This window comes from Podarcis tiliguerta (assembly GCF_965153285.1).
Source record: "Podarcis tiliguerta genome assembly, chromosome: 7".
NCBI lineage: Eukaryota > Metazoa > Chordata > Lepidosauria > Squamata > Lacertidae > Podarcis > Podarcis tiliguerta.
In genome coordinates this window covers 45,200,652-45,215,012 of record NC_139540.1, presented here as the reverse complement: position 1 = coordinate 45,215,012, position 14,361 = coordinate 45,200,652, and positions in this window count along the sequence as shown.

The window sequence follows — 14,361 nt, the reverse complement described above, 5'->3', positions numbered from 1 at the left end:
TCCATCCCCTCCCCAAAAAAGATGCATATTTTGTGGAGATTTCTGCAGCAAGAGTAATGTGAAAGCCTGCAGCAAGCTTCTTAACATGGCAAAATAGTCCATTGTATTATGTTTGCATGTAGCACCAATTGGTGACATTCTTTGCCCTACACCAAGGTCCGTAAAAATATCATGCATGAAGCAACTCTGAAAAGCCAGCTCAGGCAAGGTCCTCTAGCCCTTTTTCAATAGCTTTCTACAAAATCATTTGTAATCAGCATTCTTACAAAGCACAGCCCACCAAGAAATTGACTTGAACAAACCTCATGAGAACAAACAGGAAATGTATGAGGCAGTTGCATCTACTTTATCAAAGCTGTCTCCAGGTTTGAGGATGACGAGGGTAAAATTATCTCTGCTGGGGCCCCACAGGGCTTAGCTGTGGCAGCAGAACTTTGAGTTCCCCTACAAGTAGCACCAGGTGACTGAGTCAAGATGCCATCTTAATTTCCCACAATGCTTCAGAGTTATCCTACCTCGAGATTTAATATGACAACTAGACCTATGTAGCTATCCAGTGCTGTTTAGTCTTCAACAGTTTGGGATTGTCTAGAAATTCCTCCTACCTTTGGATTTGGCTGTTGAAAAAAATGCTATAGGGTCTTCTTTAGGCATTTAGTACTTTGCATAGGAAGCAACCAATTTTTACTTGGATCTAGGAGGCTACCTGTTGTCTTTGTCCATGGAGTTTTCTTGGCAGGGATACTGGAGTGGCTTGCCGGTTCCTGCTCCAGGTGGATCACGTTTGGTCCAAACTCTCCACTATGACCTGTTCATCTTGGGTGCCCTGCTCGGCATAGTTCATAGCTTCTCTGAGTTCTTCAAGCCCCTTCGCCACGGCAAGGCAGTGATCCATGAAGGGGTGGACCATAAAGAAGGCTGATCGCCGAAGAATTGACGCTTTTGAATTATGGTGCTGGAGGAGACTCTTGAGAGTCCCATGGACTGCAAGAAGATCAAACGCATCCATTCTTAAGGAAATCAGCCCTGAGTGCTCACTGGAAGGACAGATCGTGAAGCTGAGGCTCCAATACTTTGGCCACCTCATGAGAAGAGAAGACTCCCTGGAAAAGACCCTGATGTTGGGAAAGATGGAGGGTGCAAGGAGAAGGGGACGACAGAGGATGAGATGGTTAGACAGTGTTCTCGAAGCTACAAACATGAATCTGACCAAACTGCGGGTGGCAGTAGAAGACAGGAGTGCCTGGCGTGCTCTGGTCCATGGGGTCAAGAAGAGTCGGACACGACTGAACGACTAAACAACAACAACAGGAGGCTACCAGTGTGATGAATGAATGCATTGCATGCATGGATAAATGAATGAATGAATGGTCCCATAAGGTCTTTCAGTTGTAACGGAATTTAAAAGTTAAGTAACCTTTAACACCGAACATTTTCCCCCAAGTACCAAAATTGTTATTCACCAAGCAGTGGTGCCTTTTTCTTTTCTCTTTCTCCCCTCGCTAGACAGACTGTGAAAGTAATTTGTGGCCTTTTACATCTTTAATGCAGGACAGGGCTTAGTCATTTCACAAGGAGATAGATGAGTTCAGTGTGGGTCAGTACCTCCGGGGCAATTTGTTAATTAGGAATCCACACAGCTGTGTTCAGGTATAGCATTCTGGAAAATGCAGTGATGAATGGTGGATTCCAGCACAAAAGACTCTTGCTTTTGGATGCTAGTGTTACAGCTGACATTCAAGAGTAGTGGGGTTGTGTAATATCCTAAACAGTTCCATTTCCCCTCTACTCCCCACAATATGCTCAGACATCACTGAAAAGGTAGATGGAAGCTCTAAAATAAAAACATTTATCACTCTCCTCAACAAATTTGTTTAACTCTTGCCAAATATATAGGCTGACTTCAACATCTGAAGTTGCCATCTACCTTGGAGATTATTCTCCCTGCCCTTTGAGTTTGCCTGTTGCAGTGATAGGAAGATACCAAGTAGCCTTTATTGAACTAGACAGAAGTACACAGAAAAGTATGCTATTTCCAGTTTTCAGATCCAGTACATAATGAAGCCTCAGAGGAATCCTGATAGACGTAAAGGTCACAGTTTTACTTTCTGTGTTAAATACTGTAGTTGCGTTGGAATTTCAAGACGTTCTCCTGTCTCCTTCCCTGCAAGTGTCATTTGGTAACAACAATATCCAAAATGCCTGCCATGTTAGTCTGTTGCAGGGAGAAAGGGAGTGGGGGGTGACAATCATCTTGTAGTGCCTTAAAGACGATTTTAGCATAAGCTTTCATGGAATAGAGCACACGTCATCAGATGTATGAAGTGCTATTCTGAATATGGGTGTAGCCAAGAGGGGGGGCAGGGGGAGCTGCTCCCCAATCAGTAAAAAAAATAAAAAATACAAAGATGAGGTTCCACTCCCACCTAACAAAAGCCTTTCCCCCCAACCAAAATCCTGAGTGTACCCATGATTCTAAATTAACAGTATGTGTACCAATGGCTGGACAGGGATGGGGAATTGGTCGGGATTCCGACAGGTGTTCCTGTGCCCAATTCACTGTGTGTGTACTGTGCTCTCCAAGAAAACAGATTTGCATAAAATGCCAGGTTTAATTGTTTCTCACATCCATTACATCCGCAGACACTCTCTGCCCAGTTCTAGTCAAGTTGCCCATCTCAATGCAGATTTCCTGGAATTGGAGGAGAGAAAGTTAGAGATAGACTTGAGGTCTTTTAAGTTTAGCAAGATATCTCAGTCATGTTCCAGCTAGGGCAGATCTACACCAAACATTTAAAGCACACCGAACTCACATTCAAAGCACATGACTTCTCCAAAGAATGCTGGGAAACATAGCTTGTTAAGGGTGCTGTGAATTGTAGCCCTGTTAGTGGGAACTAAAGTTCCCATGAACTGTTGTAAAATAGAAATGGGTGCATTCAGTAATGTTTTGACCTTTGGAAAGCATTTTCCTTTTATTTATCTGCAACCATATGGGTATAGCCTAGCCCTAGCATAACTATTTAATAGGATTTTTCTTTTCTCCTCCTAGAAAGGTTGCTGTAAAATCGCCCATCTAACTTTTCTTCATGCATATGGAAGAAAAGATACCTAAAGGTTTTATAACCCAGAGGTCATAAAAGACTCTGGAAGTTGAAGCAACTTGATGAGCAATGTTGAATCCATCACAGTCCTAAATAAAGTCTTTGGGGAGATGTAAAGTTTCAGTGTATTTGAGACAGAGCAGAAGTAGAATTTATCAGATGAAAAAAGTGCTTTGTGCATTCATTCGCTTCCAGTTGTAAATCACTCTCTCCTTTTTCACAAGATCTATTTGTCTTCCTTTTTTCACAGCAATAAAAAGATGTAATTTTTTTTGCCCTGTTTTAATCACCATTTAATGAACTCATTCCGAGCATGGGAAAAGAAAGCCGCAAGATTGGATAGTATGTCCAAAACTCAATTGTTATTTATAGAACAAAGAACATATGACAAATATTTCCCACATTTGCTTTTCAGTGATTATCATGGTTCCAGGAAAGAAAATGGCACTTCTGGTAAGTTTTCTTTGTGCAATACCTCTTCAGTGCTGTGATACAGCAGTTCATAAGAAGAACATATGGACTCCCAGAGCAGTACATGCATAACAGTAAGAACTTTAGTTCATTTCTAGTTTAGTTTTACATACCATGACAAATAATAGTGGGAAGCTATTAGGTACGGGGGAGAATTTTGGTCCTAATTCATACTTCCAAAAACATTACACAAACCTTTTGAAATTTTCCCAATTTTGCAATGCAGTTTGCCAACCCAAAACTTTGCTTTAAAAAAAAAAGGATTTTGTTGCACACCAACCCAGCAGAGATTCCAGGGGTTTCAGATCCATCTGTCCTTTTGGGAATGAAGTCCAGTGGAGACATGGGTGTCTTTATGATATATGGTTTATTTATACATATACACAACCTGAGCCTACTATGGAGGGGTTAACAACAAGAAGGTCTTGTTTATCTCATAGCTGTATCCTTGGATTCAAGCAGAAAACAGCCATGGCACTCTCTCTCTCTCTCTCTCTCTCTCTGTGTGTGTGTGTGTGTGTGTGTGTGTCTTTCCAGCCTGTAGCATTTTTCTCTACGTCACATCACAGCCAACTCTGCCCTCAACACTCAGGCTTTGTCCTTCTAGCTATCTGAGAGCTAGAGGAGGGAAACCACACATTTGCCATTAGGCATGATGCCCCCTCTCTCTTAATGGCCCATCGCCTTTCCAATGTTCTTTTTGTATTTTATTGTATTTTAATATTTATTTATTTATAATATTTTATTTTAGTGTTTTGTTGGAAGCCACCCAGAGTGGCTAGGGAAACCCAGCCAGATGGGCAGGGTATAAATAATAAATTATTATTATTATTATTATTATTAATGGCTCATCACATTTCATAAATGAAGTTAACAACAGCAACATAGATGAGAATCAACTGGCAGATTTCTTGGTGATTTGCAGTAGGTCATTAATGATTTCTGACTCCCAATTGTTTAACAATGGCAACAAAAAAAACAACTCTCCCCTAAATTAACCTGCTGAAATGAAGAAAGCTGGCAGATGAGGGAAAGGATAACCAAGACTGAAGAACCACCGTGAGCTCCAGTTCTGGTACTCAGAACAAAATCCTGAACTTGCTATTATTCAATTATATGTCTTTTGCTCCTAAACTTTGTGTGGTGGATCTGAGGATTTAGTAACAGAAATGGATTATATCCTGCAAGCCTGATGTCTGTTCACCCCTGCTCTAAAAAAGACAAGTCTGGTTTTTCAATAAGCAGCTCTTATTCTGTTAGACAAATGCTGATATGCAGAGCAACTCCTAATATAAATTCTGTTTGCCTACTGCTCATAACCTTTAGCAAGGATGAAAGCAAGGGGTAGCACCTCTCCTACCACCAAACAGATTATTGGCTCTGTTGCCCCTAGTTACCGGTACCTACAAGGCAATTGAAAAGGAACTCAATTTTACATAAGAAGCAGTGGGTGGTTCAAGCAGTACAGGCATATAGCAGATGCATAATATTCCCAATTCCCCAGCTGGGGAGCTCCCTAGGGAACCCCCAGGGGAAGAAGTCTCAGAGCCAGAGGGTTGGTGGTTGGATGGTGCTGAGTGGTCAGAGGGAGAAGAGAGAGCAGACTGGGAGGAAGACATGTTGCAAGCTGAAGACATAATAGGGTTTAGGTGAGCAGGAAGAGGCTGGGGCAGAGAGCAGTCCAGAATCAGAGGCAGAAGCAGAAGCTGGAGAGGAGGGGGGCAAGAGGCAGAGATGAGGCGGACTGCTGAAGAGGCCAGGGAGTCTTCCAATTCTGCTGTGACCAGCTCCCCTCCCTCCAGTCTCCCAGAACATGAAGAGGAACGAAGAGGGAACACAGAGAGGCAAGACAAAGGAGCTTCAGATTGCTGGGAAAGGACCTGGGGGAGGAGTCTTGGAGAGTGGTGGGAAGGCAGGAAACATCATTCCTCACAGCTGCCTCATTGGGGCAAGACCGACTAGGAAGAGTTGCTGTGTTCACTAGGCCTGTGTGGTTTTGGTTTCTTTGACTAAAGAGTTAAATTCACTGGTGTCTTGTGAGTTATTGCTGTTCTGCCCCAGACTGCCACTCCTGACAATAGGTTGCCTGATTCACATATTGCTTCTTTTGTTTATTCCCTCCGTATATCGGCCAATTTACCAATATATAAACCCACCTATGTACCTTTTCACCTAGATATTAGTGGGGATAATTTACTCACCTGTTCCTTTCAGACAACTCTGCAGTGCCTATTGATCCAGTAATTAGAATATTAAAGATTCATTAATATCACTTCTCTTCATCCAAGTGCATGAATCACACTGGCAGAGTTCTATGTCTAAAACTGCCAAACCGAAAATAACCTTTCCCATCAAAGACACATTTCATTGTTATTCCTTTCCAATTTAAGAATGATTCTGAGAAAAGGAAATGGGAAGTCAGACATCTTGTTTCCTGAAACTGAATAACTTAAGGCTAGGGTGTCTTTTTTTTCTTGTAAGAAGAATTATACGGGGGAAGGTATTATTCCCAGGGGTAGCATAATACCAGCTCATTCCCTACCTTCCACAAGCTGTCTATGCAAATCTTCATCTCATTTTAGGTAATGACATGTGGGTAGAAGAGAATGGATTTCCTATGGGAAGGTTCTATATCAGATGTGGTATTTAGTTTATGAAAACAGCAAATAGATCTGTAGGGGTCAAACCTAGCGAAACCTTATTTGATCTGACTGGAAATTAGTCCCTCAGCAGCCACTGCTCAAGGTGAAATGCCACTAACCAAGTGACTTTTCAGTATGTGCATAATACAAGATTGCTCCCACTCCATCGAGTTCAGGTTCTGACATTTCTTCTATTCCACCCCCCAATATTTATAAGCAAGCAGTACTAATGATGATCCTAACTTGTGAAGTTGCATTAAATCAGGAGCGGTGCATGCACAGTCTTTCACACATACAAAAGTTAATATGTTCTATTCTGCCTAATTGGCAGTTTCCTTAATTCTGGGGTCCTTTCAATACTGTGGTGACTTTGAGAAAGAGTAGGAGGAAGAAGAAAGGGCTGACTGAAAATGGAGGTACTGTGTCAAGCATTTGCTGGAGTCCCAAAGTTGGTAAAGGAGCCATGGGCCCAACAGTGTCACCATTCCCGTGGTGTACAGATTAGCTTGTTGTTGTTGTTTAGTCATTTAGTCGTGTCCGACTCTTCGTGACCCCATGGACCAGAGCATGCCAGGCACTCCTGTCTTCCACTGCCTCCTGCAGTTTGGTCAAACTCATGCTGGTAGCTTTGAGAACACTGTCCAACCATCTCGTCCTCTGTCGTCCCCTTCTCCTTGTGCCCTCCATCTTTCCCAACATCAGGGTCTTTTCCAGGGAGTCTTCTCTTCTCATGAGGTAGCCACAGTATTGGAGTCTCAGCTTCAGGATCTGTCCTTCCAGTGAACACTCAGGGCTGATTTCCTTCAGAATGGAGAGGTTTGATCTTCTTGCAGTCCATGGGACTCTCAAGAGTCTCCTCCAGCACCCTAATTCAAAAGCAGAAGATCCAATGTTTTCTTTTACCCACCTTGTCCCTCCCAAGTTTCCTCTAGATGTTGTTCCTACAGTTCCTACAATCCTTAACCATTGGCCTTGCTGGCTGGGGCTGATGGGAGATGAAGTCCAACAACATGTGGAGAACCCCTGGTTTCCCATCGTTGCCTTCAGCCCTTGCAGCTGCCACCAATCATGTCTGCCACCACTACCCTGTTCATGAATGGGATGACTTGAGCAAGACTGCCACTACCCAATCAGACTTGCTACCAGTTACTACCCAACCCATGCCAGCAGCCGCCACAGCAGCTGGGACTCAGGAGCACCAGTGCTGGGTGGGCTAGTGACAAGGTGGGCTATGCTCAGCAGTCCAGGGGACATGCAAAAGCCAGCAAGGGATCCCTTCATTCCCACATGGTCCCCCTTTGGCTTAACCTTCTCAGGTAGGAACTTGGAAGAGAAGTCTTGGCCTGGTGAGGCTGAGCCCAGAACTTTCTTCTACATTCCTAGGATCTGGCACCGATTCTTGAGAGAGGCTGCTGCTGAAAGGAGGCAACTCGGCTCTTTTGAAGGTTATGCACACACCACTGCAAATGCGAACAAAACACACAAACCAGTTTCTCACCTGCTTCCCCTTACCCAGGATACATGTGGGCACTCAGAGGTGACACAAGACGTTTTGCTGCCTGAGGCAAAGGACAAGACAGCATCTTCTCTCATTGCTGAGAGGATTTCCAACACTGGTGATGGGTCAGCGTCCTCCACTGAACCTGAGGTTAGCAAGCTAACTTTGCCGGCACTAGACAAGCTGTGTGGCTGTCTTCCAACATTCATCACAGTTCCTCGGCACCTGCTGCATGAAGCATTTGCCTCACCCTGTCTAGTATTAAGACCAGCCTTACCTGTGCAACACAAAGCTGTGCAAAATAAACTAATTTCCTAAATAATAAAATTAGCCATGAGGTGGGAGAGAGAACTGGAGTCTAGAAAAAAAATGTGGCTTTTCCTTTCTTTGAATCCAGACTCAGTCCAAGGAGGGGTCAAGTTAGCCAAAAGCTCTGATAGATTGGCAATCTTTAACTCTACTTGTGGCAGGAGTTCATAGAGTTGATTCAGCATACAGGACTTAGTGTTCAGGTTCAAGTAGTGGGGCAAGAGAGCAGGATGTTCCTTTGTTGTGGTGCCAGAAACTGACCCCAACAAAGGCACATGCACAAAAGTCACCATCCACACACTATTACACCTGCATTCTTTCCTTTTCCACGGAGAATACAGTTGCATAAGATTCTTTCAAGGAAGAGAGGTTGGGTTTAGCAATGACCCCTTAGGCATTTATCATCTCTAGAAGTGGAATCACTGATGAAACTATATGTAAAAGCATCTCCTCTATAACAAAGGGACAACCCTTCTGTCTGAGATATCAATATAATGTCTGTACTCACTTTGTATAGGCCACTGCTTTAGTTGCTATGATACAAATGGCCCCTGTTACAGCTAAATCCAAACCACAGGATCATTAAACAGGCAGGCTGCGGCTGTGTGCCCAATGCACCAGTCTACCTCTGCAAAACTCCTTCTCAGAAGGATGAACGCATCTCAGCTCACTTATTTCCAGGCTGCTGGAATCATATTCTGGTCTGATAGGCAACAAATTACACTTGCTCTCAGTGATTCATAATGAATCATGTCTGGGGCCCAGAAGGATTGAAATTATCGCTCTGAACACAAGATGGCACTTGGAACCTACGTATTTTAACAAAACCTGGGATGCCCTTTGGACAATTTTGGGAGGAAATTGCTATCCTTTATAGAAAGATGTATAGCATCAAAATTCACAGCCACATGAATTCCTGAAATTAACAGTTCTTGTATCTGTTATCCCATAATTTTTTGAAGGAAGTAAATGTTCTCACTTGTTTATATCCACACTGAAGTCAGATGTCTATTAAAAGCATTGTCAGACGTATAAAGCAATCACTGGTTTGGTGTGGCAGAGGTCTATAAGCAGCCAGCGATACTGAGCAGCAATCAGATTTTTTCACAAATAAATATTTTTTTAATTTAAAATTGAGTTGGGGGAGGGCAGGAAGGAGAGGGTTTCCAATGCCTTCCTGCTTGTTTCCAAGGAAACACGTTCATTTCTGGATGCACTGGGGGGGGGGCTGGATGTATATGCACTGTTGAAAATAGGAGGGGTGGGTCTAAGGGCTGACACAGGGGCAGAGAGCTGAAAAATCGAAATAAGCAAATTTGCAATGTATGGTCCTTGAAACTCTGAACTGGAAAACCGGCATGATTTGTATACAAAGTGGTCACGTACAGAACCACAGAGGGCAAGAGAGGACAAATAGAATAGGGGAAACATGAATTTTCAGTTGCGGTGTGTATGGTCCCTCATACACACAGCACAGATCACACTGCACACATACACTCCACATATTCACAGCCACACATTCATCTCTCCCTCTGTCACACAAGCAGTCAACACACACACCTGTCTACCCCCCACACCATATGCAGCTCTCATTCTCTCTCAGACCACACAAACAGACACGCTTTCCCTTCTGCTCCACTCTCAAACACCAACCTGGCATGTGAAGGCCACCAACTTGCATAGCTGTCCCTTTTTTTAAGGGAAATCCCCTTATTCCGAATAGGATTCCTCGCAAGAAAAGGGAAAAGTTGACAGCTATGCCAACTTGGCACGTACAGGAGCCAGTTTGGCAATCCCTGATGTAGACAATCACATTGTTACTATAAATATTTAGCCTCCATGCGTCTTTCCTCATAAACCACAAAGGACCTTCGACTTTGACTGTGCTCTGCTTAAAACAGCCCAAAGTCTGTTAAAACAGGCATTTTATAGAGTCCTACAAGAATAAACCAATAAATCATTTGCTGTGGACACTGACCAATTACAGTAATACTAGGAATCTAGGAGTGGATGGATGCACAGGGAGATGGTGCCAGCTGGCAAGCAGGAATGAAGCCTCTGCAAACTATAAATTGACTTTTAAATAAAAGATTGAAGAATCAGGTGGAAAGAGAGAAAAAGATAGAGGCCAGTACATTTGTTTACAATTGGGAGAAATGTGGAATTTACTCCTTCCCCCTGTCTTTTGAGATAATAAACCACTTCTTAGCCCCCTTGTACAATCCCAACTTAAGATCCTGTGTAATGCCCAGCACAATTGTTTTACTTCAGGCCCTTACTTGCCATTCTCTTTCAATTATACACAAAAGGTTAACTCGATATCCCAGAATGCCATTTGAGCTATTTGTGTAAAATCATTTGTAAAGGGCTGTTCAAATGGCGTGCGGTGATTAGATTTTTCTACTCAGCATTGCCAAATTAATCATTATGAGCAAGTTAAAGTGTGCATGCACGTGCACACACACACAGAGCGCACATATTCCAAAGTTTTATTCTTTTTTAATATCACCACTGTGTATGTATAGACTCCTAAAAAAGGAGCAGGCTGTGTACACACCAGACATCTAAAGCACATTTAAACAGCTTTCTTCCCGCCCCAGCCAATGTAATGTATGTATTATCAACTCAGTGTAGTATCTAGCACACTTACCCTTTAAGAGAAACAACTGAAGAGATGTCCTGGAGAGCGGACTCAAAACTGGCTGTAGAAGTTTGCCACTACTTTAGGAAGGCTCCCAGGCCTCTTTAGAAATAATGTTTGTTAACCATTAACTCAGCTTGTCGTGAGTTTCTGCATAAACAGTTGAAAAGAACATATGGTGTCAGAAGTTTTCTGGGACATGCTTTTCACACAGAGCAATACAATAAGTATGCCATCCATGGATTTTGAAACTAGAAGCACAGCAGAGAACTGGACTAGATGAAAAGAGTTGATGGCTCTGCTGTTTTCAGGACCAGAAGCAGCTGAATCCCTTCTGGTCTGAAGCCCCAAAGCTGCTCATTTTCCAATATGTTTTATATATTTGACAAAGTGTATATACTACTTGATTGTAGTAAAACCTGTAAGTGATTTGCAAAAATATTAATGCTGTCAAGAAAAACAGTTTAAAACATTTTAAAATAATTAAAATTAATAGTAAAAAAAGATTAAAGCATTACAGAATACCATATTTACTTGAGTCTAATGCGCCATCAAAACTAATGCACACCTTAATTTTCACAACGTAATTTGGCCCAAAAAGGTGAACATTAGATTTGAGTAAATACAGTATACCGTATTTTTTGCTCTATAAGACTCACTTTTTCCCTCCTAAAAAGTAAGGGGAAATGTGTGTGCGTCTTACGGAGCGAATGCAGGCTGCGCAGCTATCCCAGAAGTCAGAACAGCAAGAAGGATTGCTGCTTTAGCTGCGCAGCGATCCCTCTTGCTGTTCTGGCTTCTGAGATTCAGATTTTTTTTTTTCTTGTTTTCCTCCTCCAAAAACTAGGTGCGTCTTATGGTCAGGTGCATCTTATAGAGCAAAAAATACGGTATGTATTTACAGTACATGCCTAAACCAAAATGTTTTAAGCCGCTGCCAAAAAGAGGACAACAGAGGCACCTAGAGTGCAGTGATGCATCGGGCAAAAGGGCAGGTACACCTGTAGTGCTTGGATCGGTAGTGGCGAGTTTACAGAAGCAGAAAAAACAGACCCAAAAAGGATGTTTGAACCTTTTGAGGTAGACTGCAAAGCAAGGGGAAGGGGAAGCAAATCTGTTCAATCTATTTTAGCCCTCTGTCACAAAAGACTCTGGACAGTTTGCCATTCTCATCTGCCTTTCAGTGGGTTTAACTGTCAACACTCCTGAAAGAAGTTCCTCCAGTCATGGCACCATCTGGTCCAGACTAGCTTGTTAGCCAACTGGGACAAGAGCACAAGTCAGCCATCATTAGGCATCAAAGACTCACCTATTATTCTGTCTGCATGCTTGCTCTGAGTCATATGCTTCCTTTCAGAAGTGATTAATGAGTCCTAACAGCTGCTGTAAAAGAATAATTATATATCTAATGCACAGGTCATTGAAAGGAAGGATAAGATGATCTGTGTATTTACTGTTCAAACATCTTTGGGTTCTCAGAAAAACCTTGGCTTTCTCATAAGATCATCCAAGAAGTATATGAGTGAAAAATACAGAAAAATATTTTGAGTCATTTTCTCTAATATTCTGAATAACACCAGCATTTGTCCTGAGAAATGAGACCAGGAATTTAAGACCTTCAGATCAATACACATTTTTAGAGTTGTATGTCTGCAGGTTATACAGTGGTACCTTGGTTCTCAAACGCCTTGGTTCTCAAACACGTTTGCTCCCAAATGCCGAAAACCCGGAAGTAAGTGTTCCGGTTTTTGAATGTTTTTAGGAAGCCGAATGTCCAGTGTGGTTGTCGGCTATTGTTTCCAGGGCGCCTACACCAATCAGAAGCTGCACCTTGGTTTTTGAACATTTCAGAAGTCAGATGGACTTCCGGAGCAGATTAAGTTTAGCGCTTTTGTTTTTGCTATTTATTTTTTAGGCTTTTGAGTTAATTTGTTTTTCTGACTGTGTGGAACCCATTCCAGCTACTGATTGATTGATTGATTGATGATAGTGTACTGCGGAAATGGATAAAAGCCTCCCATCCAAACAATTACTATCTTCAGTGCAGGTAGCTCCCCTATTTATTTTTTTTTAATTTATCATTTACAATACAGTCTTATTTATTTTATAATACAGTAAATTGATTATTGCTTTCATTTTATGGATCAATGGTCTCATTAGATAGTAACATTCATGTTGAATTGCTGATTTAGATGTTCGAAACAAAATAATTTTTAAAAATCCTTTCAGTAGCACCTTAGAGACCAACTAAGTTTGTTGTTGGTATGAGTTTTCATGTGCATGCACACTTCTTCAGATAGAGGTTGTTTTTAAAATTCTGGAACGGATTAATCCGTTTTGCATTACTTTCTATTGGAAAGCACGCCTTGGTTTTGGAACGCTTTGGTTTTGGAATGGACTTCCGGAACGGATTAAGTTTGAGAACCTATGTACCACTGTATTTCTATATGCTTATGTAGGTAGGTACTGTCAGGGTGTGTTGGGGTTGCATGCCAGGTGGTCATATCTCCAGATCCAGATGGCTCCCAGTTGTTCTGGTGGGGGTGGGGAGAAGAGTCGCATGGGGAAAGACAGGCAAATCTAAAACTGGCAACTGAAGATCAGATGGACCAGGAACAATAGCACTATCCAAGGCAGGTCACAGTCCATAAGCAGCAAGGCAAGTTGCCAAGACTGGGGCTGCTTACCAACAAGTAGCTCTGCCACTGTAAGCTTACCGTAAAAATTGCAGCGGATTTCCCACAATATCAGGAGCAACATGTTTTTTCTTTGTGTATGTCCTTCCGAGTTCCATCCACATCAGAGAGCACAATGAGCTGCTGTGCTTGGGCCATTTGAAGCTCAGTACTTATCCGGGTGGCGCTGTGGGTTAAACCACAGAGCCTAGGATTTGCCATCAGAAGGTCGGCGGTTCGAATCCCTGTGACGGGGTGAGCTCCCGTTGCTCGGTCCCTGCTCCTGCCAGCCTAGCAATTCGAAAGCACCTCAAAGTGCAAGTAGATAAATAGGTACCGCTCCGGCGGGAAGGTAAACAGCGTTTCTGTGTGCTGCTCTGGTTCGCCAGAAGCGGCTTAGCCATGCTGGCCACATGACCCGGAAGCTGTATGCCAGCTCCCTCGGCCAGTAAAGCGAGATGAGCGCCGCAACCCCAGAGTTGGCCATGACTGGTCCTAATGGTCAGGGGTCCCGTTACCTTTTACTGATCCACTACTGCATAATCCTTACGGTGGACACCATTTCATCAGTTTTGTTTTTTTAATCAATCTTTTTGATATTGCTAGAATAATGGATCTAAAATGCTTTTCTGGTGCCTTCTTTTTTAAGTGAAAAAGAAGTCTAGAGTGATGATACCTCAGTATTCATTCCTGCGCCCAACCCTGCACACATCTTTTTCACTGTTACATCTTTTTCTTGAAAATATTTCAGTAACCCCCTCCACCGAAATAACCAAGTTCTTCTAGCAGTATTTGCTAATACAAAGAGACACTGAAGTAATTCTGAGAAAATCTATGTCCCCATGTTACATGACCAGGTTGGTTGTCCTGAGACTCAACATCACTAACCTGCTCATAGAAGCACATTGAAGTTGAAAGTGCCATTCCAATGTATTGCACTGAGGGGTATGTTTTGTATGAATTGACCTAATGTGGTAGTACAATGGTACCTCAGGTTAAGTACTTAATTCATTCCGGAGGT